The sequence below is a fragment of the Perognathus longimembris genome, chromosome 18, assembly GCF_023159225.1.
Source record: "Perognathus longimembris pacificus isolate PPM17 chromosome 18, ASM2315922v1, whole genome shotgun sequence".
Taxonomy (NCBI): Eukaryota; Metazoa; Chordata; class Mammalia; order Rodentia; family Heteromyidae; genus Perognathus; species Perognathus longimembris.
This window is the reverse complement of record NC_063178.1, coordinates 23,270,222-23,284,536: the sequence shown is the minus strand read 5'-3', so window position 1 is coordinate 23,284,536 and position 14,315 is coordinate 23,270,222. Positions and strand designations below refer to the sequence as shown.

Genomic DNA, 14,315 nt, shown 5'->3' with positions numbered 1-14,315 from the left:
CTGAGATCTGACCATCGTGATTTGAAGCCAGCTTGGGCAGGAAAGTCCAGACTCTTATCTCCAATTAACCACCAAACAGTAGAGCTGTTGCTCAAGTGGTAGAGTGCCAGCCTTATATAAAAAGGCTGAGAATGTGGCTTAGTGGTAGAGTGCTTGCTAGCATGCATGAAGCCTTGGGTTCAATTACTCAGTACCACATAAACAGAAAAGGGGAAGTGGCACTGTGGCTCAAGTGGTAGAGTTCTAGCCTAGACCATCAAGGACAGAGTCTAGATCCTGAGTTCTAGGCCTAGGACTGGCAAAAAAAAAAAAAAATAGAAAAAGAAAGAGCCCAGAAACAGTACCTTGTCCCTGAGTTCAAGCCCCAGGACAAACAACAACAACAAAAAATAGGCTGGGGCACCAGTGGCTCATTCCTATAATCCTAGTTACTCAGGAGGCTGACATCTGAGGATCACCGTTCCAAGCTAGCATGGGCAAGAAATTGAGGCTCTTGCCTCAATTAACCACCAGAAAACTGGAAGTGGCACTGTTGTTCAAATAGCTGAGCACTAACCTTGAGCTGAAGAGCTCAAGGACAGCGCCCAGGCCCAGAGTTCAAACCCCACAACCACCACCAACAACAAAAAGGATAAAGATTTTAAGAGATATTACCTTGTCAATGGGACAATAGTCCACATTAAGGTGAACTCCCAAAATTAATAATGCCACTATGCAAGTGAAACCCAAGTCAGACTACAAGAGCAAAACTTAATGTCCCTGCCAAAAAGCAATGTGGCTATAGCTGTTGACTTAAGATATTCACAATCAAAAATGGATAATAGTAATGATGAGGTTATCACACAATACATTATTCTTTTAATGGACCAAAAATCATCAGTTTTATTTGATCAGTATGCAGCTACCACACCATTCAAAAATAAGAGTAAATGGCCTTTATTCAATGTTGCAGAGGTCTTCCTTCCTAACATCCTCCATATCTCAACATCAAATGCTTTAAAGAAAAAGGACAATTGGGGATGATGTGGGCCTTATTTTTGTTTAAAGTTTCCAAGAAAAGATGAAGACCAAGTATACCTATGTTATATAATTTTAGCAAACTCTTTGGGCACTGATAGAACAAGAAATAGTACTTTGGAGAGATAAGTTACCTGCCTTGAGCAGGGTTCACATCAGGGAAAAGAAGCTAATTCCACCTTTCCAGTGGGGCTCTTGGAACCCACTCAATGTATAAATGTTGTGGTTTCCATCAGTGAGTATATATCCTAATGGTTGACATTTTACTTACTCATATTGTGAACACACCTAAGCTCCCAAGGGATTTTGCCCACTTTTTTAAAAGCCCATACATACATAATAGCATGAGTGGATTTATCCCACATTCTTATGAGCCCTTTGAGCAGCAATCTCTGCAGGGATGGAGAAGCCTTCTCGAGTCACTAGCTGGGTCAATATAAATGACTATAGTAAAGGTCATGGTCTGATAAAATCAAGTGAGATAAAGTCTGCACTGCTTAGACTGTTACCAATGCCACCATTCCATCATCATACCAGACATAATGATACATCTATATTCAAAGAGTAGACACAAAATAAAAGCTTGTGCTCCTGATAAAAAAATAAGTTACCATCTCATTCTAGACTGATAAACCCTGCAAAAACAGTCCTTCTGCAAGCTAGTGGCTGAATGGCTACATCAAACCTTTGATGTTCCCCTTCTAGTAGTCAGTGGTGCTGCACTGCTGATGACACTTTTTTTTTTGGCCAGTCCTGGGCCTTGGACTCAGGGCCTGAGCACTGTCCCTGGCTTCTTCCCGCTCAAGGCTAGCACTCTGCCACTTGAGCCACAGCGCCGCTTCTGGCCGTTTTGTGTATATGTGGTGCTGGGGAATCGAACCTAGGGCCTCGTGTATCCGAGGCAGGCACTCTTGCCACTAGGCTATATCCCCAGCCCCTGATGACACTTTTTCAAAGTACCCACAAACATATCTAAATGCTGAAACAATCTCCTCAAAATACTCAACAACATAAAGCAAAATCTAGGGGCTGGGAATATGGCCTAGTGGTAAAGTGCTCGTCTCATATACATGAAGCCCTGGGTTCGATTCCTCAGCAACATATAAATAGAAAAAGCCAGAAGTGGTGCTGCAGCTCAAGTGGTAGAGTGCTAGCCTTGAGCAAAAATAAACCAGGGACAGTGCTCAGGCCCAGAGTTCAAACACCAGAACTGGCAAAACAAACAAAAAAAAGGAAAACCTAGCTCCAAAAAGATGGGCAAAGGATGGTTATGGGCATAGCTCTGTGGTAAGTATGTGTGCTTTCGCATGCACAATGCTCTGTGATGCTAGTGATTCCCAGCATTGCATTAAATACACATTCCTCCAATAGTCACTAGACACTATGTTGGAAATGAACTTGGAGGAAGGAGGTCAGGAGGGAAAAAAATGGAAGAAAATGAAATAGAGAGTGGCACTGTTCCAAAAGAAATGTACTCATTACCTGACTTATGTAACTGTAACCACTCTGTACACATCACCTTTACAATAAATAACAAACATTCTCCCAAAGAAGATTTGGAAAGATAATGACCACTTGATCAAGTACACTGCTCCACAAGTCCTCCCATTAAAAGACCTAAGAGAATATCTGTTAAGTTTAATAAAAATGTCCTTTTCACAGGGTGGCAATGGCTCACACCTATAATCCTAACTATTCAGGAGGCTGAAATCTGAGGATCACAGTTCAAAGCCAGTCTGGGCAGGAAAAGTCCTTGAGACTCTTATCTCCCGTGAACCACCAAAGAGCTAGAAATGGCTCAAGTGGTAGAGTGCTAGACTTGAGGAATTAAAAAAAAAAAAAAAAGCACAGAGCTGGGATGTAGCTCAGTGGCAAAGCGTTTGCCTAGCAAGTGCAACATCCTGGGTTCAATCCCCAGTACCAAAAAAGAAAAGACACCACCCCCACCCCCCGCCAAAGTCATGCAGAGTCTCCTAAAGCCTTGTCTTCAATTCCAGAACATGTATGTGTGCACAGACACGTGCGCACGCGCGCGCGCGCACACACACACACACAAATGCCCTTTTTGCTCTTATACCTGATCATTCCAGAAAAAAGTTGTCTGGGTACAAGCCAGGAATAGCAAGCAAAAGGTAAAGTTAACTATTGGAATGGAATACGTCAACTTTGTGCCAATATAAGAAAATAAACAACTAAACAATCCTAGCCCTTGTGGAAGAAAGAGAAACAACTTCAGGAGGTAAGGAAAAAGTAAGGATGTTAGTGATTTCTCTCTTTGAAAATCACTTCTGGATATTCTTTAGGGAGGAACACAAAGGCTCAATGTCTATGTGCTTCTGATCATATAAAAAAGTACTTGTCTAACTAAATGAACTCCAGGAAATAGAAAAAAAGAGTTTTTCTTTGTTGTTGGTTTTGTTTTCTTTTTATCTTGTTTGTTCTTTCATCTGTGTCTTTGGGAGAGTAAGAAAGGCACAAAAATAGAGGGTGAAAAAAGGGTGAACAAATGCAACAGTGGTACTCACTAAACACTATGTTGAAAACGAACTATACAACTTGTGGTTGGAGCCAGGAGGGAAAAACTGGCAAAGAGCAAGGGAAGGAGTGACATTGTCCAAAGAGCAAATGTAACTGTAACCCCTCTGTACATTACTTTTATAATAACTATAAAAAGTTAAAAGAAAAAAGAAAATCACTCCTAGAGCCTTTCTCACAAAGGAAAATTCCCTGGTATGGACCCAAGAAACTGCAAACTTTAAATTTCAATGACTGCACTTCATGGCCTGCCCACACCTTGCCAGACAGCTCTAATCACAATTCTTCTTAACCTCATAGAGAATTCTCTTGGGAGCAGTGGAGCATGATCTTGTATTTCCCACACAAAACACATATGATGTCTTTTCTACTCACATTCCTATAGCTAAATGAATACCACCAGGCTAGGGGCACAGACAAGGACATACTGGACCAGTTGCTTCAGGTTATCTCTTCAAAAAAAAGTAAGTATAAGATTCAATTATACATACTGAACTGGAAAGCCTAAGGCCAATGACCCCATCCAAGGAGGCCCATACAGTACAAACTGTCAGCCTGAGCGCTCATGGGGAGGAATTACCTAGGCAAAAGTTGTAAATAACACATTCTTTATAGCACATATTACTATAAGGAATATGCAGCCTTGGAATACTTCTAATATAAAAATCAAGTATTAACTTGCTTCCTTCAAAAAAATGTAGTCACTGGGGCTGGGAATATGGCCTAGTGTTAAAGTGCTTGCCTCACGTACATGAAAGCCCTGGGTTCAATTCCGCAGCACCACCTATATAGAAAATGACCAGAAGTGGCGCTGTGGCTCAAGTGGTAGAGTGCTAGCCTTGAGCAAAAAGAAGCCAGTGACAGTGCTCAGGCCCTGAGTTCAAGCCCCAGGACTTGCAAAACAACAACAACAAAAAAAATGTAGTGACTTTACGAATTGGGAGAAAGGAAACTTTTGGTTTTCAGTAAAGGTGAACTCATCCTTAAAAAAACAAACAAAAAATGTAGTGACTTATATAATTAGAGGGCACTCATCCAAAACCTTAAAGTTAAGGAAGCACCACTAGTAGACTATATAATGTCACAGACAACTATGAAGCAAGGCTGGTAGGGGAAAGTGCTCACACAGAAAATTAACAAGTTAATCATATGCATTCTGGGGCAATTATTGCTACAATGGAAGTCATCCAATTTGGTGTGCAATTTGCTCCAGACTTTTTAACTGAAGGAATCAATGACATCACCGTGGCCCTACAAGCATCAACAGACAGAACTGTTTTGGTTGACAGAACAGCCCTAATACTTCCTTCTTGCAAAACAAGGCCAAACCTGAGAAATATACCCTACAGTACCTAGATTAAAGCCTTAGGTCAATTTGAAAGTCAGGGCACAAAGAAAGCCAGATGGCTAATACTGACTCTAAAAGTTCTCCACATTTGTTCAGCTATCTGGGTCTCAAATCCTGGGGAGCACAATTGAGGTCAATGCTGCAGTTTGGCCTCATCCTGCTATCCTGTGGATAGTAACCTCAATTAAAGGTCATATCAGACAATATCTGGTTCAAGCCTCTGTTGTAAGGATTAATCAGTGACCAATGAAGTAGCATAACTAAATGAACTATTACTAGCCAAGAAGTTACACAGACAGGAAGAGTAAATCTTGCTAGAAGACAATTATACTTAGATCACTCATTTTGGTACATCTTGTAAGTAGAGATATTGAATCTCATTCCATACTATTTTGTTACAGTATGTTTATTTAAGAAACAGTCTTGAAGTATAGAAATAAGGTATCCTAAGAACCAAAGATCAGGTTTGTTTATTGTCAAGTATAATAAAAATGTCATCATCCTCCAGGTTAAAGATCAGGTAGGCTTACCACTCACTATTAAATTCTATGTTCCCTATCCTAGAGCACTCTCCTATAATAGACAGGATTGCAGTACAAGAGATGGATGGCCCTCAGTCCCCTTCACATTCCTCTGCAGAGCTGAGAGCTTGGCAAATAACCACATTCTGCTGTGCTCATAAGTAAAGTCCTGTGTTTCTAATCCATGAGTCCTATTATCTTTCACCTGTAATCTTTAAAACTGTGGCAGGCTACTTATTAGACTGCATAAAAGACAAAAATCTCAAATACTTAGTCCTTAAAACAACTGTTTTTATAATGAAACAAGTTACATCTCTGACCACCTTCCCTCATTAATTCTGATGATCATCTAATAGAGTCACTGATGTTAATATAAAAACTATTTTGGGGACTGGGCATATGGCCTGGTCGTAGAGTGCTTGCTTCGCATTCATGAAGCCCTGGGTTCGATTCCTCAGCACCACAGAAGTCGTGCTGTGGTTCAAGTGTAGAGTGCTCACCTTGCGCAAAAAGAAGCCAGGGACAGTGCCCAGGCCGAGAACAAGCCCCACAACCAAAAAAAAACAAACTACAGCAAAGGGCCAGTAACAAAGAAACACAAAGCACAAACCAAGGTTTTGCATATCAAGTGTAATAGATGAAACAAAATCTACATATAATACAGCTAGAAAGCTCTTTTGGCTTACTCAGGATATGATCAAGAGCTGTTGGAAGAGAACAGCAAAAGCAAACATGATAATAGAAATATATCCTTCCCACAAAATTAGAACACACCCTGAAGAAAAGTCTGCAAAAATTCCTCTGTGCATTTATGTATCTTACTTCTAGTAAGAGAAAAATAAGGGAACAGTACAAAAAAGTTTAAAAGAGAAATCTAAAAAACAAAAAGAAAAAAGTTATATGCCCTTCAAAACTAGGTGTAACACTCCCACACCTACCAAACACATTCGATGCCCCACTTCTACACAATGCAGTATTGATGCCAAGTTTTCCAAAACTGAGCTATAACTTCAAGGCATCTCCACTAAAATCCCAACAGAGCTTTTTATGGTATCAAAAAGTATATGAAAGAAATTATAAGAGATAATTGGAAAAAAATAAGAAGTAGGATAACTTGCCTACTAAGATTCATTATAAAGCCTTAGTAGGGGCTGAGAATGTGGCTTAGTGGTAGAGTGCTTGCCTAAGCATGCATGAAGCCTGGGTTTGACTTCTCAGCACCACATAAACAGAAAGGTTAGAAATGGCGCTGTGGCTCAAGTGGTAGAATGTAGGCCTTGAGCAGAAAGAAGCTCAGGGACAGCACCCAGGAAGCCCAGCATCAGCAGGCAATGTGTGTGTCTATATATATGTATCTATAGAGAGAGAGGACCAACATGGCTCAAAGTAGTGGGTCATTTGCCCTGGGTTCAATTCCTACCACTAGAAAAAAAAATAGAATGAATAAATTATTATGAAAGAACTATCTATATGTATATGAATTAATCAGAAATTACACAGTTGAGTCCTTTTTTGTTTTTTGGATTATTTTTTTTGGGGGGGGGGGTGCTGGTCCTAAACTCAGGGCCTGGGCACTGTCCCTGAGCTTTTTTTGCTCATGGCTAGTGCTCTACTACTTGAGCCACAGCGCTGCTTCCAGCTTTTTTGTAGAGGTAACTGGAGGAAGAGTCTCATGGGCTATCCCGCGCAGGCTGGCTTCGAATCCTTAGATCACATGGCTCGTCTTAGATCACTCAGCTCGTCTTGAATGTTTTAAAAACAAGCCAACCTAGATTATATAGAGCATGAACCCATTTTAAAACAGCAAACACAAGAAAAATTAAACAACAAATGGTTGATATATATGTGTGTATATATATATGTATACATACATGTGATTTAAAAAATTATGGACAAGAAAATGATAAAAATTTCCTTCAGGGTTTAGAGAAAAGCAAGTAGGCAGAAGGTGCAAAACTGGCTACTTTTTACTTCTTAGTTTTAGTGGTGAATTCATAGAATCTTGGGATTTTAGTGCTTTTGAAGACTTTTGCCTGTGATCCTAGCTTCCAAAGAGACTTGAGATCTGAGTATTGAGATCTGGTTTGTAGCCAGACCAGGCAAGAAAGCTGTGAGACGGATTTCCAATTAACCACCAAAGAGCTGGAAGTAGAACTGTGGCTCAAGTGTGGTAGGAGTGCTAGCCTTGAACAAAAAAAGCTCAGGGATAATGCCCAGTCCCATAGTTCAAGCCCCAGAAATGGCAGGTTGAAAGAATGAATGAATTAATGAACAAACGAATGAAAGAAAAAGAAAGGAAGAAATATGTTGCTCTGTGTTCTCTTTTCTTGCCCTTGTTGTTTTAGGAAGAAAAAAAAAACATATGCCTTTTTTAAGGATCTTCCAGAAAAATCTGTCATATCAAAGACAGGCAGGAAAGAACAGCACAGCAACACTATTTGGTATTTCACATATCTTCCATGATATGAGATTAGGAGGCATGCTACCCTTAGAACTGCCATTTAAGGGATGCAGCATGGATTTCAAGCAAAAACCTTTATATAGAAATAAATCACAATAAATGCTTGCTGAAATGTAACTACATAATGAAAATCAAAATACATTTGTACCCTGAATTTTAAAAAATAGAAAAAGTTAAAGAACCCCAAGACAAGCTACACTTTGAGAAAGCCTTCAGCCAAGAAAAAGACAATCTCTCTCTGTTGCTGCTTATTTGGCTCAGTCTTCAGAAATGGCTCTACGCCCAAAATTCTGTGTTACAGGGCTTTGTTCAATAAGCTGAAAACAAGGTCCCAATCAGCTTCAAAGTTAACTTGATTCTAAATGACATATATATATACACACATACATATATATATATATTACACTATAATAGATTTATTTTAAAAGATAAACTCCAGGGGCTGGGGATATGGCCTAGTGGCAAGAGTGCCTGCTTCATATACATGAGGCCCTGGGTTCGATTCCCCAGCACCACATATACAGAAAATGGCCAGAAGTGGCGCTGTGACTCAAGTGGCAGAATGCTAGCCTTGAGCAAAAAGAAGCCAGGGACAGTGCTCAGGCCTTGAGTCCAAGCCCCAGGACTGGCCAAAAAAAAGATAAACTCCAAAATTGGACTCTGGTTGAAAACATGTAATAAAAAATTGAATCCAACTTATTCTGAAATACTGTCTCCTGGTAAGAAATGGTTCTGTTACTAATATTTTGCTTCATGCCTCAAATTTCAGAACCAGCCAACACCATTTTCTAACTCTGATCTATTTGAGAATGTAACCCATGGGTTTGGGAGAGATAAGTGACAGGTGTGACACTGATCAAGATGAACCATACTCATACACTGAAATGTTCAGTCGAACCCCCTGGTACAACTAATGATTATTAAAAATAATTAAAACTTTAAAAGAATGTTAAGACAAAGTACAGAACACATTCATAATTAATTATAGTTACCAGGTGCCAGTGTCTCACACCTGCAATTCTAGCTTCTGAGGAAGCTGAGATCTGAATATCAATGTTTGAAGCTAGGCAGGAAAGTCTATGACACCTCTACCTCTACTTATCTACCAAAAAGCTAGATGCGGGCCTGTGGCTCAAGTGATAGAGCACTATCCTTGAGCAAAAATCTCAGGAATAGTGCCCAAGCCCTGAGTTCAAGACTCAAAACCAGCACACACACACACACACACACACACACACACACAAACAAATTTTCTCTGGAAGTATCAGGCAGTTTAGTTCAATGACTATGTGGAGGCTGATGCAAGATCACATATTCAGGGCTGGGGATATGGCCTAGTGGCAAGAGTGCTTGCCTCATATACATGAAACCCTGGGTTCAATTCCTCAGCACCACATATACAGAAAATGACCAGAAGTGGTGCTGTGGCTCAAGTGGCAGAGTGCTAGCCTTGAGGTAAAAAGAAGCCAGGGACAGTGCTCAGGCGAGTCCAAGCCCCAGGACTGCCCTCCCCCCAAAGATCACATATTCAAGGACCCCTTGGGGTATATATAACCAGACACTGACATAAAAACATAAAAGAATAAATAAATAAATAGTTCTAAAACTGGAGGTGTAGTTTGGTACACTTAGTTACTTAATTAATATACAGATACCACCAAAAATAAGACTCTACCATTAGTATATGATCTTGCAGTAAATTGCTTAATCTACCTGTGATTTCAGTTTTATTATCATAGTATACAACTGAAGATCTGAATTCTCTCACACAATTATTGTCAGGATTAAGTAAGTTAGTATATGTAAAGGATTTCATCATTTCTGGCATGTAGAAAGAAGTCAGCAAATATTAGTTTTACTATTAATTGCTCTGTTCCCCCATCCATATCAAGTGTTCAACTTTAAATTTACTTGACCTCAAACTAGTAAAAAATTAACACTAAGTATTTAAATAAATATTTGAAATTTTAACAATTAGAAATTATTAGCTGAGTGCTGTTGGCTCACATCGATAATACAAGCTACTCAGGAGGCTGTGATCTGAGAATCCTCATTCAAAGCTAGCCTAGGCAGACAAATCTGTGAACCTCATTTCCAATTAACTAGTAAAAAGCTGAAACTGGCAATGTGGCCCAAATGGTAGAGCTAGGCAGAGTAAAAAAGTCACACAAGAACACAAAGCCCAGAATTCAAGATAATAAAAAACTAGAAATTATTATGATGTTCACCTATACTTTATATATAGACACAGATATAGATATGGATATAGATATACATATATAGATTTATCAGACTGCAAATTTGCAGTCTCAAAAACTAAGGTTGAAATCTATCACTTAAAGAATTTGGATTATGCTCAATGGGAGCCTACTCTGAGACTACTCATTTCTTTTTGCATCATAATGAGTATTTCAGATCTACAATTCTTTGAAGTAATGGCCACAACTGGGTATATTTATACTGAGGGTATATTTAAAAGCACAGGTTGGCATTTGGAAATGCCACCAAAATGACTGATACAGAATTCATTTATTTCAATACATTCTTTTCTGGAGGATAAGGGAACGAATCAGTGGACAAGAAATTCCAATAAAATTTGTATATTAGAAAGCAAATGGAGGTAAGGTAGCAATTTATTTATTTATTTATCTAGCCAGTCATGGGGCTTGAACTCAGAGCCTGGGCATTGTCCTTGAATTTCTTCTGCTCAAGGCTAGTGCTCTACCACTTGAGTCACAACAGCACTTCTGGCTTTTTCTGTGTATGTGGTACCGAGGAATCGAACCCAGGGCTTCATGCCAGCTAGTCAAGCACTTCCCCACTAGGCCACATTCCTGACTGTACGGTAGCTTTTTAACAAACCTAAAATTTTTGCTTTATCACTTACAATTAAGCACATTAACTTTTACTTTGCTTTTGGGGAACCAAGTGCTTTTAGGAGGACATTTTAGAAATTTTAGAATACAGAAACACTCAACAGACCATAAAACAATTTAAACAAAACTGATGATAGTATAGAGGGAATTATGTTGGTGGGAAGGATGGCGCAAATGACAGATCCAAAGGGGGAGAGGGAGACAAGCAAAAATGAGAACATTTCGACCTACATAATGAGCACGTGAAAATTTTTGGTTTTGACCATGAAACCTGCTGAAATTTGTTTAAAAAGGAAAAGGGGCAATAAAGTAGAGTGACAGTGAGTTTGATGAAGTACACTGTTTCCATGTATGGAAATGTCACAATAAGCACCCCCCTCCAATTGTACAACTAGTATATGCTAATAAAATAATATTAACATTGTCACTTGTGTTCATTTAGTTGTTTTGACCATGCTTAATCCTTTATATATAACAAACCCAAAAATAAGGAAGACTCACTCTATCATTGTTTTCATCAAATTGGCTCATAAAGTCTATACCAGATTATAGCTGAGTAATAAGAATTATTTCTAAATGTTCTGCAATTGTATAGATGTGGGATATCATATTACCACTAAGAGGTATAGTTCTTAATTTATCAATTCACTGAACATAAATTGTGTATACCGTATCCATACTGGAAGAATCATTTTTTCATCACCTATATGAGGAACATTTAAAAATAAAGAACTTAAATGAAGAATTAAATAAAGAATCCATTCACCAAGAACTGAAATTTTAGAAAAGAAAGCAGAGGTCAAGAAACTCCTTAAGAAGAAGTTTAAAAATTATTACAAACAATAGATGCACTAGACATAAAGTTGAGGAAGATACCCAAAGATAAAGGTAGGATGGAAAAGAATATTAAAACCCAAACAATCTGGGATCTAAAAAGAGGAAGAGTGTGGCAGAAGAAATCATCAAAACAGATATTCCAGAAACTAGAACAGCACAATAATGCTTTGTAAACATCAATGACAAAGTATGTCGCTATGAAATTTCAAACCACCACAACTAAAAAAATATCCTAAAAGTTTCCATAGAGAAGACAAATTACATACAAAAAAACTCTAGAATCAGTCAAACATGATGGTACACACCTGTAATAGAAGCATTCAAGACAGTAGGGCAAGATGGTTAAAGAATCCAAAGCCAACCTGGGCTACCTAGCAAGACCCCTGTCTCAAAATGAAAAAGAAAAACTTTTAAAAAGCTCTTGTTGTTCCGTTTTGGGATTTTGTGTTTTTGTTTTTGCAGTATTGGGGTTTTTAACTTGGGCTTCATGCTTGCTAGGCTAATGCTTTACCACTTGAGCCACGTCTCCAGCCCTGTGTTTTGGCTGGCTATTTTCTTTACTTTTCTTTCTTTTTCTAACAGTACCGGGGCTTGAATTCTTTTTTTTTTTTTTTTTTTTTTTTTTTTTTTGCCAGTCCTGGGCCTTGGACTCAGGGCCTGAGCACTGTCCCTGGCTTCTTTTTGCTCAAGGCTAGCACTCTGACCCTTGAGCCACAGCGCCACTTCTGGCCATTTTCTATATATGTGGTGCTGGGGAATCGAACCCAGGGCTTCATGTACACGAGACAAGTGCTTTTGCCACTAGGCCATATTCCCAGCCCCAAATTTTCGATCAGCTTTTTTGTTCATGGCTGATGTTCTATCACTTGAGCTAAGCCTCCAGCTCCAGTTCTCTATTTTGTCTGGTTGACTAGAGATTGAGAATCTCTCCTATTTCTCCACCCAGGCTAGCTTCACACCATGATCCTTGGACCTCAACCTGCTGAGTATCTAGGATTATAGTCATGAGCCTGGTTTGGTAGCTATCTTCAAGACAGGGTCTCTTCAACTTTTCTGTCCAAGCTGACCTCAAAAGATAGACTTTTGGTCTCAGCCTTCCAAATGGTTAGGAATATAGGTGTGAGCCATGAATGACAAGTTTAAAGCACCATCATAGAAAATAAAAACAAAATCTCATAGTCAAATACTTAATAGGAGAAAATAAGACATTAGGAGAAAGAAACAGAATAGATAACAGAAGCAGATAAAATAAGGGTGGTTCATTTAAACTCAAATTGTATCTATATTAAATATAAATAAAATACTCCATTAAAATATCACAATGTAGGGCTGGGAATATGGCCTAGTGGCAAGAGTGCTTGCCTCCTACACATGAAGCTCTCGGTTTGATTCCCCAGCACCACATATATGGAAAACGGCCAGAAGGGGCGCTGTGGCTCAGGTGGCAGAGTGCTAGCCTTGAGCGGGAAGAAGCCAGGGATGGTGCTCAGCCCCTGAGTCCAAGGCCCAGGACTGGCAAAAACAAAACAAAACAAAACAAAAATATATATATCACAATGTATTTGTGTATGTGCTAATCCAGGGCTTGAACTCAGGGCCCTGGTACTATCCCAGAGCACTTTTGATCAAGGCTAGCACTGTACCACTTGAGTCACAGGTCCACTTTTTTTTTTTGTTTTGGCCAGAACTAGGCCGTGAACTCAGGGCCTGAGCACTGTCCCTGGCTTCTTTTTTGCTCAAGGCTAGCACTCTACCACTTGAGCCACAGTGCCCCTTCTGGCCATTTTCTGTATATGTGGTGCTGAGGAATCGAACCCAGGGCCTCATGTATACGAGGCAAGCACTCTTACCACTAGGCCATATTCCTAGCCCCACAGGTCCACTTTTGATTTTTTTTGTGGTTAATTGGGGACCAGAGTCTCACGGACTTTTCCGGCCCAGGCTTCAAACCCTGATCCTCAGATCTCATCATCCTCAGTACCTACGATCACATACATTAACCACAGGTTAATATTTTAATCCACTTAAAATACCCTGAAGAGAGACCTTTTTTAAAAAATGTAACAAGGGCTGGGAATGTGTGGTTGAGTGCTTGCCTAGCATGCATGAAGCCCTGGGTTCAATTCCTCAGCCCCACATAAACAGAAAAGGCTGGAAGCGGCACTGTGGCTCAAGTGATAGAGTGCTAGCCTTGAGCAAAAAGAAGCCAGGGACAGTGCTCAGGCCCTGAGTCCAAGCCCCAGGACAAGCAAAAACAAAAAACAAAAGCTGCAAGTAAAAGAATGGAAAAGATATACTCTGTATGTTAATATGTAGCATATTAATATAATATCAAGATAAACTATAATCAAAGTATTCTGAGAGGTAAAGGGCCTTTTAATTCAAAATAATTTGTTTTCTCAAAAATATTTAAATGAACTAAATAATCAGCGGAGTCTTTGTAATTTATACATGATCCTCAAATAATAAATGTCTCAACAATGAAAAATGTTGAAACTCGGAAAGGAAAAAAGGAGAGTTAAGAGGGCTGGGGATATGGCCTAGAGGCAAGAGTGCTTGCCTCCTATACATGAGGCCCTGGGTTCAATTCCCCAGCACCACATATACAGAAAACGGCCAGAAGTGGCGCTGTGGCTCAAGTGGCAGAGTGCTAGCCTTGAGCAAAAAGAAGCCAGGGACAGTGCTCAGGCCCTGAGTCCAAGCCCCAGGACTGGCCAAAA

At 39.5% G+C, this 14,315-nt stretch overlaps 1 protein-coding gene across 12 annotated transcripts in view; it reads right to left on the bottom strand.

Moving 5' to 3' along the window:
* Positions 1–14,315, bottom strand: part of Abi1 (abl interactor 1) — an 84,206-nt gene that overhangs the window by 29,912 nt on the left and 39,979 nt on the right. The window lies entirely within an intron of this gene.